Here is a 13,780-nt window from a genome sequence, read left to right on the forward strand (position 1 = left end):
CAGAACATCCCTACACTTCCTGAAATAGTGTCATGGGATCTTTCACATCACCCGGAATGGCATAAAGGCCCTTGGTTTAATATCCAATCTGACAGATGGCACGTCCTACAGTGCAGCACTCCTCCAGTACTGCACTGAAGTTTTGGCCTTAAATCCTGGTGGTGGGTTGAACCCATGATCTTCTGACTCAGAGCCAGGCATGCTATCATTAAGCTGACCTGACATTTATATTCACTATTGCCCAAGTGGTTAGCACCTAGATTTCTAATCAACTTTCCTTTCTGCACACAAGCCTCAAACACAAAAGTGAAGCTATTGCAGGGAATATGCTAAGGATGCAAACAGTTACCTCTAGACATTTTATGATAAGCGAGTTTTCTCCACCCTGCCCTCAACTGATCACAAGAATAAACTACAGCAAATATTTGTTGATTTACTTGTCCAAACATATTGTAGCAGGGTCATTTGGCAGGGCTCAGGCGGTTGGGGTGGGTGTAGGGGATCGGGGTTGGCACAGGAGTAGGGGCAGGAGTAAGCCATTCAGCCTCTTGAGCCTGTTCAATTAGATCATGGCTGATTTGTACCTTTGAGCCTTTGCTCATATCCCTTGATATCCTTGCCCAGCAAACATTTATTGATTTCATTCTTGTCCTCAGCCTCTAACTGTCATGAGTAAGGCAGTGTAATCGTACCTTGTGACTTCAGAAAGACACATCAAGTGGCACATGTATCATTGCCTTAAGAGTGATGTTCCTAGAAGATCTCAGTATGCGAGTGAGCTAAGTATCAGGATGTAGTCATGTGACTACAAGCCAGATTCACTCTGCAACTGTAACACCCAGACGAAGGGTCTGTAAATAGTTGGCTCTGTACTGTATATAATAGTTTAACTATAATAAACCCGTTAGAGATCTTCAGCATAACTGAACTCCATGTATCTCATTTATGTTGCATCAGACAACATAAAGAACTCATTATATGGTGGCAGCGGTGGGATGAAAAGACAGAATCTAAGGTTGAAGACCGCAGGTAAAGCAGCTTTGAAAACAACCCTTCCTACAACCACTAGAGAGAAAGTTCCAAAGAAATACTGACCCAAACAGTTGAAAGAAAAATAACTTTCCTCCAGCTGTAGAAGACAGAGCACAGAACAAAAGGCTGCAAATAAATTCTTGCGATCGGGTGAGTCATTGTGCCAACGGTTGAGGGATACTGATTTTAAAAAAAAACAAGCTTTGAAGTTCTTAAGTAATTGATTTTATTTCAAAGGCTCCATGGGTGAGGAAAACAACGGGGAAAATCTGATTCCTCTCCCAGGCTGATTGAGGTCAGCGCCATTACAGGAGGAGTCGGATAGCAAACGCGCAGGAAACCCTGATCACTGCAGAGTCTCCATTCACGCAGCCAAAGTTTTAAAAATTTAACCCACTCAAGCATGAAGAGTTCCGATTCATGCAGCGGCAGCTAAAAAAATAATTAAACCACTTTAGCATGAAGAATATAAACAAACTCTAGCAAAAAAGCCATTAAACTGCCTATTGAGCAGCTGTGTAAACAGACAAACGTAAGTGCTGCAAGCAAAATAAAGTAACAGCACTGCAAAACACCTGCTCCTTTCCATAAAAGCAGCCAGTCTAAATAACAGAGAGTTTCTTAAAGGGGAAACAGCACAGAGTCATAGATCAAGTCTTAAGGCAAGTTTTAAGCAAAAGAACAGCAGAAGGATGGATACCAAATTTCCCAGCATGAAGTAGAAGGCCATTGATAGTCCATCCGAGTGCCAACTTTTTAAACAAAGAATACAGTTATGCTTCACAGACCAAGTAATTGTAGAACCAGAGAAGCAGGCTGTAATAATACCAATAACAGATGGAAATGAGGGATTACATAGAGTCAATACCTTTGGCTTATCTGACGAGGACCAGAAAGATCACGCAAAGATATGGAAAGTGCAAGAAGATCAGCTCCAATTAAGAGTGAATTTTAGAATTCACCACCTAGAATTGATGTCCAACAGGCAACAGCCTCAGGAATCAATAGATTAGTTCATCAATAGATGCCGCAGTAAGTGCAACAAATGCGATTTTTCAGAAACTGAGCTGTCGGAGCTACTAATGGAGCTGGTAATTGTCTCAACACCCATTGAAGCTTTTCAGAAAGACCTCTTGGAGAAAAATAAAGGTCACAGCATTGATGAACTGCTAGAAGATGGCAGGAAATATGAAGCCATTGTAGCTGGATAACAGCACCTACAAGCACTTGGTGCAACTACTAACAGTATTAGCACAATAACTAGGTTGAAAAGAGAAAGCAAGTTGTGTGGTAAGTGTAGTTGCTCCCACTCATCATGAAGTTGTCCTGCATTTCATGATCTGTGCAAGGCGGGAGGTGCAAAAGGACACTGGGCTGCCTATGCAAGAAATCTGGCTCCAAAAATGCAGCCAGATTTCACTGTAGGACACTGACAAACAGACAAAAGGTGCAGCAGTATGGCAACAGCAGCAAGGAGACCACCAGAGCCCTGCATAAACACAAGCCAATACACAAAGTCCACAGTGAAACAGACCCGAGGCAAGACTCAGAGTGGAGTAATACTCAGCCAGAAGATGAGCAGGCGTTTCACATTGTGAACCTGACAACATTGTGTTGATGAAGTCAAACAACTGGAAGCTTTCGCTACCATCAACTTCACGTGCCCAAAGAAAGTTGGCAAACATACACTCAGGGTTAAAATTGACACTGGCACTAGTGCAAATATCCTACCAGCCTGAATCCTGAAGGATATGCACTGGGGTCATTGGAAATCAATGATACAGCTGACAACTGCAAAGTTATCTGCGTACAATGGGTCACCCTTTCCTTGCAGCGGCGTACTAACAATGCAATGCAGCTTTGGCAGGTCAGCATGGAAACCACAAATATTTAACCTGGTTGACATGAGTGAACCGGCAATGGCAGGACTACCAGCACGTAAGAACCTCAACATCATAACCATCCACGAGGTCACCAAGGTACCCATTACAGCAGAAGAGCCCAAGGGTACCTGCATTGAGTCACAGTTCCTCCAAGATCACAGTAGTTCTGGTTTGGCGAGTATCAGCCTCTTCTCAGAAACGCCACACCAAGAAAATGAATATTCAAAATGAGATGGTAAAAGTTCTTCGCCAACGGGCAGTGTCTCTTTGTGCTCCAGCGATTCAGAAGAAGAGATTGACATTGTAACTACTGAGAAGCAAAGGCTGGCAGTGGGGAGCATTCCCAAGGGGAAATCTCCAAGCACCAAAACCCACTTGTAGACTCTAGCCAGCATCAAACGGTGCAGTCTGGAAACCCAGCAACAGGACAATTATGCCATTCCTTCACTTCTGCTCTTTAGAGAACCACCAGCACCAAAACAAGCCAGAACAGACAGGTACCTCCACAAAGCCAAGCACTCCTCCCCCAAGAAGTCCTCAACCTTGAGCCCCAGGGCTTCAGACACGGAGGATGAGAGGCAAAGGACACACGATGTCCTAAAGAGGCAGAGGAGGAATGAGTTGAAGCATTGTTGGCTCTTCGAGATGAGGTGCCGGAACTTCCCAAGAATGACAAGGCATCAAAAGTTGTCAGCTTGAGAAAAGCAATACAGTATGTTAGCAGGCTGAAGGCAAAGCAACAGAAACTGAATACAGAGAGGAAGAAACATCAAAAAGAACAGCAACAGATGAGACGCAGATTCCCCGAGCAAGACTTGTCAAACTACTGAGACGATATATGGACTTTTAAGCATCTATACTTGTAAATTTCACAATCCCTATCCTATACCTGTAAATTTTATAGCTTCTATCATATAAACTAATTTTGATGTTATCTAATTTTATGTGTTTTTTTACTTGTAGCATACAAGATTTATCTTTGGCAAGAAAGGGGATGTTATATGATTGCCTTTCGAGTGATGTCCTTTTAAGATCTCGGTATGCTAATGAGCTAAGTACCAGGATGTAGTCATGTGACTACAAACCAGATTCACTCAGTAACTAATAGCCAGGCAAAGGTTGTGTAAATTGTTTGCTCTGTACTGTATATAATAGTTTAGCTGTAATAAACCTGTTAGAGATCTTCAGCATAACTGGACTCCACATGTCTCATTTATGTTGCATCAGACAACATAAAGAGCTCATTACAGCACACATTAGCAGCAGAATAATATATCACATTATTGTACTCTCCTTTCTTTAAATACATAAAACAGCATCTGACTTGACATAAGCAATGACAAATCGTGATCAAACCAGAGTAAACTGGAAATGCCACAGCTCGTGCATATATGAAAATAAAAACTCTCCCCTCCTCCCTTGATGGTGTTGATTCTCATCTGGAAACAGTTCCAATGACACAGACAACACTTCAGAAATTATCTGTGACAAATTCCAATACATTGATGGTTTTCAAAGATATCCTAAAAAATCTGTTCCCTGAAAAAAGGCAGATTTTAATTTGTTATACAGAATCGCACTTCCAATTAATTGATCCCTCCCTTTTCAGCCGTGACTCTGTCGGCAGTGCTTTCGCCTCTGAGTCAGCAGGTCACACCAGTGCAGAACGGAGGGAATGTTGCACTCTCTGAGGTGCCATCTTTAGGATGAGACATCAAACTGAGGTTCCGTCTGCCTTGTCATAAAAGGGTGGTCATAAAAGTTCCCTTGGTACTATTTTGAAGCAGAGCAGGGACATCTCCCTGGTCAATATTTATCCTTCAACAAACATCTGTAAACCAGATTATCTGGTCACTATCATATTGCTCTTTGTGGGAGCTTGCTATGCACAATTTGGCTTCCATGTTTCCTACATTACAATTGTGACTACGCTTCAAAATATATTTACATCAGGAAAGAAACAGAGCCATGCAAACCTGACTCTATCCCAACACTGAACTTGTGCCGTGAGTTAAGATCAATAGTTGGTTAAAAATCATGCTTTAAAAGCTTGTTGAATTGCACCTTTCATAATCCAGTCCATGTTAACTTCTACACCGGAGTTGTCCAACATACAGCCCGTGGTCCAGAATCTGGCCTGCCAAAGTTTTTGGGCGGTTCAGGGAGTAAGCGAATGAATGGGAATGGCTGCTGCAAGGGAGAGGGAGAGAGAACCCGAGAGGAGAGCAGGAAGCAGGCCAGCACACAGCCAGAGGCAGAGGTGGAAGTGGTGGTGAGTGAGCAGAGAGAGACAGAAAGTCAAGCAGCCCTTTAAATCAGCACTGGCTGATGAGCAGAAGGAGATATGGAGAGAGAGAGTGCACAAGAGTGAGGAGAGAGATAAACACGGTGGGGGTGGTGGAGACAAAAGGAGGCAAGAGGAGGTGGAGAAAATGGGGAGAGGGAGAGAAGGGGTCACGGGGGAAGAGACAGAGGGGGAGAGAGGTGAGAGAGGGACATGGCGGGGAAAGGGAAGGAAAGAGGGAGAGATAGGGAGAGAGAGCGACACAGAGGGAGAGAGAGAGGAGATGGGGGGAGAGAGAGGGACACGGTGGAGAAAGTGGGGAGAGAGAAGGGGGAGAGAGATGGGCACAGAGATGGGAGAGAGAGGTGGGAGAGAAATTAATACAGAGAGGGAAGATAGACACAGAGAGGGTGAAGAGAAAGGAGGAAAGAGAGAAAGGGGGTGAGAGAGGGAGAGAGAGAGGGGAGAGAGATGGATGCAGAGAGGGCAGAGAGAGAGGGAAGAGAAAGAGATCAAAATCATTCCTGACAGATGGACATTTATCCTAATACACCATATCGCTACACCAAGTGTGCGGGCAGACATTGACTACTTGTGCAAGCAAAAACCATGCCAGGTATCTCAATAAATCAGTGTTCAACATAGTGATGAGAAAGTAAGTTAATAAATTAGTCTTCTCATTAAAGGCTTGTTCACAAAAGTGCACATTTTTTGTTGTTTTGATTAATAGCAAGAGCAATTTACAAAGTCTTTATCTTCTGAAATTTGCTCATCAGCCCCCTCTGTAGGACAAAAATTGTAATGTTGCCCCTCACACAAAAAGGTTGGACATTCCTGTTCTACACTCCACATAAGTAGAAAGTGTTAACTCCTGCAAAAACAGTCTCAGCGCTTCAGGATGTTATGGTGATCATTTTTAGCTTTCGTGCCTTCTCAGTAGCATTATGGTGATTTAGAAAGAAGACTTAAGTAACTTATCAAAACAACTCAAACTGGTTTGGTTTATCATAACATCAGGTTTGCTTCTTTCCCCTGCCAATGTAAACAGTGTAATCTGAAATTCAAGAGTGGTTAAATCCACTTATTAACTTATTAACTTAGTGACTAGTTAAGGTAGACTAACTATTTTACCCTGTCCAGAACAGCAGAACCAATGGACACAATCTGTGGTTGAAGGGGAGAAAATTCAAAACTAACCTGCAGAAACATTTTAAGGGCTCCCTTGGGATGGGATTGGAGATGGGTGGGGGCGGGGGGGGTGGGGGGGGCACTGTGGGCGAGGTGGTGGGGGGAGGCAATAAAATTGTGTTGGAAGGCGGGGGTGGAGTGCCTGTCACCTTACTGACGCCTTCCAATTTAGTCCAGGGTGAGGAAGGCCGAGGACGGCCTTCCCGCCCCAGATCAATTAATGGCCACTGAAGGGCCTCTTTCTGCGTCTGCCTCAATCTATTAGAAGGTGAAGGGTCCTGCTGCCGTGGGGAGATGCCACCAGTTAAAAGTGCGGTCAGGGGAGGTTTCTCCTTGGGGGGCAATCCTGGACTCACAGTGGACCCCCCGGCTGCAATTGCTGCACCCCACCTCGGGAAGAACCCCCCCACCACCTAAACCTCACCAAACACCCCTACCCTCCACTCCATCACTGAGGCCTACCTGAATGACCATGACAACTCCCCTGACCCCACTTACCTCTCCCGGGGTCTTCTCTCTCGCTGCTGCAGGGGCTCCTACAGGACCGGCAATGGACACTGCTCCCAGTGGCACTGCCAGTACTGCAGAGCTGCTGGCCTTATGATTGACCAGCAGCTCTCAGAGGCAGGAGCTCGTCCCTTACAGGGATGGCGTGCTCAATGGTGGGCAGTTAATTGCCTGCCTGATGTGAAATTGCAATGGGGGTCTGATGGAGGGCGGAGGCAAGGTCTCCTCCCACCTTCCGGCCTGCCACTGGGACCCCTGTCGTCAGAACAAAATTCAAGAAAATATTTCAGTGAGTGAGTGGTTAATCTATGAAACAGACTTCCTAGGAGATGATGGAAGCAATTAGTATTAATTCACTCAAATGCAAATAAGGCAGATTTCCTTCAGAAAATGACATTTTGTGATACAGTATATGAGTAATTTGTGACATGGCATGTGGTAAGTGTAATATGCTTGGGAGGAAGAGGTTACTTTAGATGTTCTCAAAGCTATCCACCACTTTGTCTTTGTATCATCTCTCCGTCTGTAGACTAATTGATAGAAACTGAGGGCTATGAGTGATCAACAAATCCATTATCATTTTATCATGTGACTTCCAGGATGGTCGAAGGTGAACTAGATAGACCCTTTGGTCTTTTGTCATTTTGCAATTCCTATGTGACTGGGAAATGGCTGTGTCTCAGTATAGCTCAGATACATTGACTGTATGGATCAGACTGGAGAGGGGAAGTCTGAAGAGGTTCCCACCCTGGTTCACTGTCCAGTAACCCTTTTAAGGGTGGCGCAGTGGTTAGCACTGCAGCCTCACAGCTCCAGAGACCCAGGTTTGGTTCTGGATACTGCCTGTGCGGAGTTTGTAAGTTCTCCCTGTGACCGCGTGGGTTTCTTTCGGGTGTTCCGGTTTCCTCCCACATGCCAAAGACTTGCGGGTTGACAGGTAAATTGGCCATTGTAAATTGCCTCTAGTGTAGGTAGGTGGTAGGGGAATTGAGGGAAGGTGGGGATGTGAGAGGGAAATGGGATTAATGCAGGATTAGTATAAATGGGTGGTTGATGGTCGGCACAGACTCAATGGGCCGAAGGGCCTGTTTCAGTGCTGTATCTCTCTATGACACCCCCACCAAGCATGTATAGTGTGGATCTTGGATGAGGATGGGATTGAGCTCTGCTGTGGTACTTCCGACAGTTGAATAGCCTGCTAACACACTGCCTGAGCCCATATAACTACCCCACTTGGGCAGGGCATCAAAGTAGCTGACATTTGTGGAGCTGTACTCGAGGAAGAGGCAAGGACTTTGGGAGAGGGCTGGAGAAAACACCAGTATTAGATAATACTGCTTTAACAGTTCATCTGGTAAGAGATTCCAAAGGAGACAAAACCAATATGGTATGGAGCGGGTGTATTTTAATAGATTTAAAAGAATACACAGCAGTCGCAGAGTCAACAAGCTGACTCACTTGCAGGTAACACAAGTTAGAGCAATTAATACAACAGACATGATACTATCAGGTTCCACTGGGAGGAAAGTTGTTCCTGTTCATATTCTTTTTAGTCCAGCTATTGTGAGAGATTGCTAGATCTGATCAAGGACTTCCTCCTCCCCTTGCTACTCACAGTCTGTTTGTCTGGCTATTGTGGGAGATTGATAGCTGCTGATTGTGGGAGACTGATAGCTTGATAGATCTAATCAAGAACTTACCTCTGATCTTCGAATTCGCAGCCCATTCATCTGGCTATTGTGGGTGAGCAATAGATGTTTGGTCTGATGGAACAGTATGCTGAGGTACAAAGCTTTTCCAATACATAAAATATCGAAATGAGCATGCATTGGTGTTCTAGGCTCTATCCTATAGTCTGGAACCCACTTGCTTTGGTGCCTGTCTTGGTTCAGTTGGTCACATCTTGCTTCTGAGTGAGAGAGTTGTGGTTTCAAGTCCCACACCAGAGACTTGAGCACATAATCCTGTCTAATACTCTGGTGCAGTACTGAGGGAGTGCTATACTGTCAGAGATGCGCTTGCAGAAGATCACACGGCACCATTTGAAGTAAGAATAGGAGAGCTCTTTCAGTGTCCTGGCCAATATTTATCTTTCTGCACTTTCAGAATTGGTAGCATTGTGATAATGCTAATGGACTTGTAATTCAGAGGCTGAGACTAATGCTCCAGAGATATGAGTTCAAATCCTATCACAGCAGCTGGGGGAATTTAAATTCAATTAATTAATAACTCTGGAATAAAAAGCTAGTCTTATTAGTAATGATCATGAAACTACTAGATTGTCGATCGACTTCACTAATGTCTTTCAGAGGAGAAAATTTGCCATCCTTATCTGGTCTGGTTTTCATGGGACTCCAGATCCATAGCAATGTGGTTGACTCCTGCCCTCTGAAATGCCATAGCAAGCCAGTCAGTTGTATCAAAGCGTTACAGAAAAAAGCACTGTGAGTATACCGGCACTACACAGAATGTGGCAGTTCAAGAAGGCAGCTCACCACCACCTTCTCAAGGGCAATTAGGGATGGGTAATAAATGCTGGCATTGCCAGTGAAGGTCACATTGTAAGATAAAAATTAAAAAACAGTACTTCATTGACTGTAAAGTACTTTTGGAGGTCCTGAGGCTGTGAAGGCACTGTATAGATGTAAGTATTTATTTTCTTTTAAGTACCTGTATTGTGACTAAGGTTTCCTTTTCTTATGTTTAAACAAAATAAGATCTTAAAAGTTTAAATTAAAAATCTTGCTTAACTAATACTGAGTGCAAATAGAAGTGGCTAAGGTAGTGGTCTAGCAAAATAAGAATATGAAAACGGTGGCATCAAGCCGGCCCTACACTCATGATGGCTGGAACATCTTGACTCGACTCTTCCAACCACCGACCCTGCAGCCCCCCAATCTCCTCGGAGAGGAAAATCACGGAGAAAAATCCAAGGCCAACAAGGGAAAAAAATACTCTGGAAAGTACCTCTCTGACCCCCTCATGTGATCTAAACCAGCCGAGGCGATCACATGGACCATGTATATATTAATCGTTCTAAAAGCAAAATACTGCGGATGCTGGAAATCTGAAATAAAAACAAGAAATGCTGGAACCACTCAGCAGGTCTGGCAGCATCTGTGAAAAGAGAAGCAGAGTTAACGTTTCGGGTCAGTGACCCTTCATCGGAACTGACCCGAAAAAAGTTTTCTAATATTTGTCAGTTCCGAAGAAGGGTCACTGACCCGAAACGTTAACTCTGCTTCTCTTTCCACAGATGCTGCCAGACCTGCTGAGTGGTTCCAGCATTTCTTGTTTTTATATTAATTGTTAATCCACTTACCTTCAATATGTCATGATCTCTGCCCCAGTAAGGAACCAGTCCAGCTGCCTCTTGAAAACTTGAAGAAAGCCAATACCTACCTCACCAGCCATCAATGTATTTCAGAGGCTCACTATTCTTAAGGAGAAGTAGAACTGCTATTCTTACTTATAATCTTTAACTTAACCTACAACTTATAACGTACCTCCAATCTGTCAAACTGAAATAATCTATCAGTAGATGTGTAGCAAGCACTTTCATTATTTTATAAACCTCTATCAGGTCAACTGTAAATCTACAAAAACACAATACTGCAGATGTTGGAAATCTGAAACAAAAGCAGAAAATGCTGGAAATACTCAGCAGGTCAGGTAGCATCTGTGATGAGAAAAAAACAGTTAATGTTTCAGGCCGATGATCTTTCATCAGAACCTTTAAATCGACATAGCTCTGTACCTCTCTTCTGAACTTTCCTTCCATATGATGTAAGCCAAGAGGTTCAAATCCCTCTATGGCAAGTCATGCAATTGAATTCAATAAATCTGGTCATTTCTGCACGATCACCAGGAAAAGAAGTGACCATGAAATTGGCCAAATTCTCATTACAAACCCAACTGGCTAGGGAGATCCAACTGGATGACAGGAAGTCCTTTTTGTAGAGAGCCATCGACCTTTGAAATAAGTTGCTGGCTCATGTGGATTCACTGCAAGTATTCAAAAGGTAGCCGGACATACGTACATGAGCAATAAACATCTCTGCATGCAAATGAAGGAGCGCTGCACTGTTGGAGGTGCCACCTTTCGGATGAGACATTAAACCAAGACCCCATCTGCCCGGTTAGATGGATGTAAAAAATTTCGAAGAAGTGTAAGGCGCTAGCTCCATTGTCCAGGTCAATATTTATCCCTCAACCAACATCACAAAGTATATATCATCTTGCCATTATCTACATTGCCATTTACGGAAGCTCTATCTGCACAAATTGGCTGCCACTTTTCCCTTTTTGCAACACTTCAAAATACTTCATTGGCTGTCAAACACTTTGGGTTGTCCTGAGGCCATGCAAAGCAATATATAAATGCAAGTCTTTCTTTTATTCTTTCTTTTTACCCTGTCCCACCCCTTTATAATTTTAAACAGCTCTATCAAATCACCCTGCAAACTGTTCTGATGAGAACAGCGCCAATTCTCCTTGGGGCCTAATCTGTGATCAATAATCAGTAAACATCTTCTGAGATAAGCATGCTCATTACACATTTGACAGGTTGTTCACCCATTGTGTGCAGAGGTGGGCACTACAGATGGGCCATTGCTATCCTCAACCAACATTCACATGTGCACACTTCCCAGTACAAGTCACTGGAAAACAGTCAGGTAACAGGAACCCTGGCCAGTTTGCTTTCCTTTGGGCCCGGGTAGCTGAGGCCCAATTCTAATGCTCTCTGGATCAGGTCATCTGACAGGGCGGATATGGAACTGAACGTCGGGACTTCCTGCTCTATATATGACTGCAATCCTGAGCTAAAATAGGGAGGTGGGGGTACGTGGGGTGCATAGAGAAGCCATAGTTCCTGCTCCATTGGTGAGGATGAGCAGGATTGAGTTAAATAGTGATGCTCCCTATGAGTGTGAGGCCTAATAGCCCTGCCTGATAGGCTTGTTCATAAACAACATACAGAATAACAGCCTATGCCTGTGGGAACGTCGCCAAGTATGACTCAGCACCTTTGGCAGAGATAGGGAATGAGTCTAGGGTCAAAAATAGTCCTTTAAAAATGATCAATCACGACAATTATGACAATTCCCATGAACAAAAAGTACTTTGCGTAACATCTCCGTATCAGTCTCAAATATCAAGAGGTTGCTTGCACAACTTGTCATCAAAGGCACGAGAATTGTAGGTTACAGAACTCAACAGAGCCGATCAAGGTCATGTCACGCAAATATCATGTCATTTACGGGTGATTTTGGAGCAAGTTCATATGATTCCAAAAGGCCTCAAGCTAAAACCTCCCATCAGCAGCCTTTCTTTCTGTGGTTGCTGATTGAAGAAATAATCCCCTGAGATTCCCAGCCATTGCATCATATAAAAGGTAAACGATTTATTAGTTAACAAAAGCATGGTCAATGTAATCTTTTGGACTGGATTTGATCGCCTAATAAGGTCAGAGAGCAGTTTTCCTGAGTTTAATTTTTCCTTATTGGTCCTGGGTTCTGTTCTGTTTGTGCTTTTGCCTTTCCCAGTAAATTACATGGCTTCGGGAGAGTAAGGAAATGTCTAGTCACAATGCTGCAGCCATCATGAGTATGGGGCAGGCTTAATGGACCAGCTGGTCTTTTCCTGCCCATCACATTCATATGTTTAACACTTTGTTGCCATTTTGATTTTAATCATTTCAGAGCTTGTTGTCATTCTGTCTTTCAGATCCAATACAATTTCTCCTGGGAGTATCAGTGATATTTTAAATATGAAAATAAAACAAGACTCAGGACTTCAGCTCCTAATTGTCCTAATGCCTCTTTCTTTAACTTGATGAAAATCTTATTCAACTTGGGACGTTTTACTGGATGCAGGCTGATGTTGTTTCAATACAAGCTTACTCGGTGCAGATACATCATGTTAATTTGTGAGCTGAAACACAGCAATGGATTCCACACTGACAAGACAAAACTGCATGACAATGCACTCCTGTCCCAGACTCCATGGTAACCCGATGCAGGTGGACAATTACCTGTGCTGATAGTAGCTGATTTAATAATTTTTCTACTGGTAAGTACTGTTAAGAAGTTCAAAGGTGAGTCACTGTCATTGAAGTAAAATCTTAGAAATCAGTTCTGATGAAGGGTCATGCCTAAACATTTATCTGTCATTTCCTGTTTTAGTAGCAGATTGGCTTGCTGTGAATTTGAAACATTTTGGGCTACAAATTTGGTTGCGCTATGTTTTGGGTCATGGGGGATCACAATTGGTGACCTGTCCACGCCCGTTCAGTTTGTGGTGGGCAATATAGAAACTCATTTGCATGATTGTATTGTCTGTCCGAGCAGGTCCCACGCTGCTGCCTTCATCCTAACGCTGCTGATTGCCTCTGCGCTCAGCAGGGGAGCCCAGTAGCATTGTTCACAAGCTGCACGGTGCTGCCAGCCTGCTCTTCTTATTGGCAGGCTGTTCCTCTTAAAGGGAAACTGCACCAAAGAAAATTGTTGCAATTTAAAACATAAATATTTGAACACCAGGGCACAGAGAAGGTTCCAGAGTATTAGATATAGCGTAGGAGTCATTCATGGTGGAGGGAGGTAGGAGAAGGAGAGACGCCATGATTCCGTGGAGTGGCCCAGGAGGTCCTCAAGAGCAACCCTCAGAAAGGACTAGGAGCTGATGGCCAGGGAAATCAATTCACGGAGTTTAGATCTGAGGACCTAGCAGCTGTGCCACGAGAGGTCTAATGTCCTCATGTATGTAGTCAAGCTCAGAGAATGCATCCTCACATGACATCTCCTACCCATCGTTCCACCAAACTCTCACACTGCTTAATGCACCACACCCTCATCACTCCCTGGCACGCAAGGCTCACACCTAACAT

General features: G+C 43.8%; 1 long non-coding RNA gene across 1 annotated transcript in view; it reads left to right on the forward strand.

Annotated features, from left to right (window-relative positions):
- The first annotated feature begins 12,098 nt into the window (after positions 1 to 12,098).
- The window catches only part of LOC137375786 (uncharacterized), a 49,315-nt gene continuing 47,633 nt past the window's right edge, over positions 12,099 to 13,780 (forward strand). Inside the window, exons 1-2 of the long non-coding RNA XR_010976058.1 lie at positions 12,099 to 12,289; positions 12,622 to 12,966. This is a non-coding gene — a long non-coding RNA (uncharacterized lncRNA). The remainder of the gene's footprint in view (positions 12,290 to 12,621; positions 12,967 to 13,780) is intronic.

The sequence above is a fragment of the Heterodontus francisci genome, chromosome 12 (genome assembly GCF_036365525.1).
Source record: "Heterodontus francisci isolate sHetFra1 chromosome 12, sHetFra1.hap1, whole genome shotgun sequence".
Taxonomy (NCBI): domain Eukaryota; kingdom Metazoa; phylum Chordata; class Chondrichthyes; order Heterodontiformes; family Heterodontidae; genus Heterodontus; species Heterodontus francisci.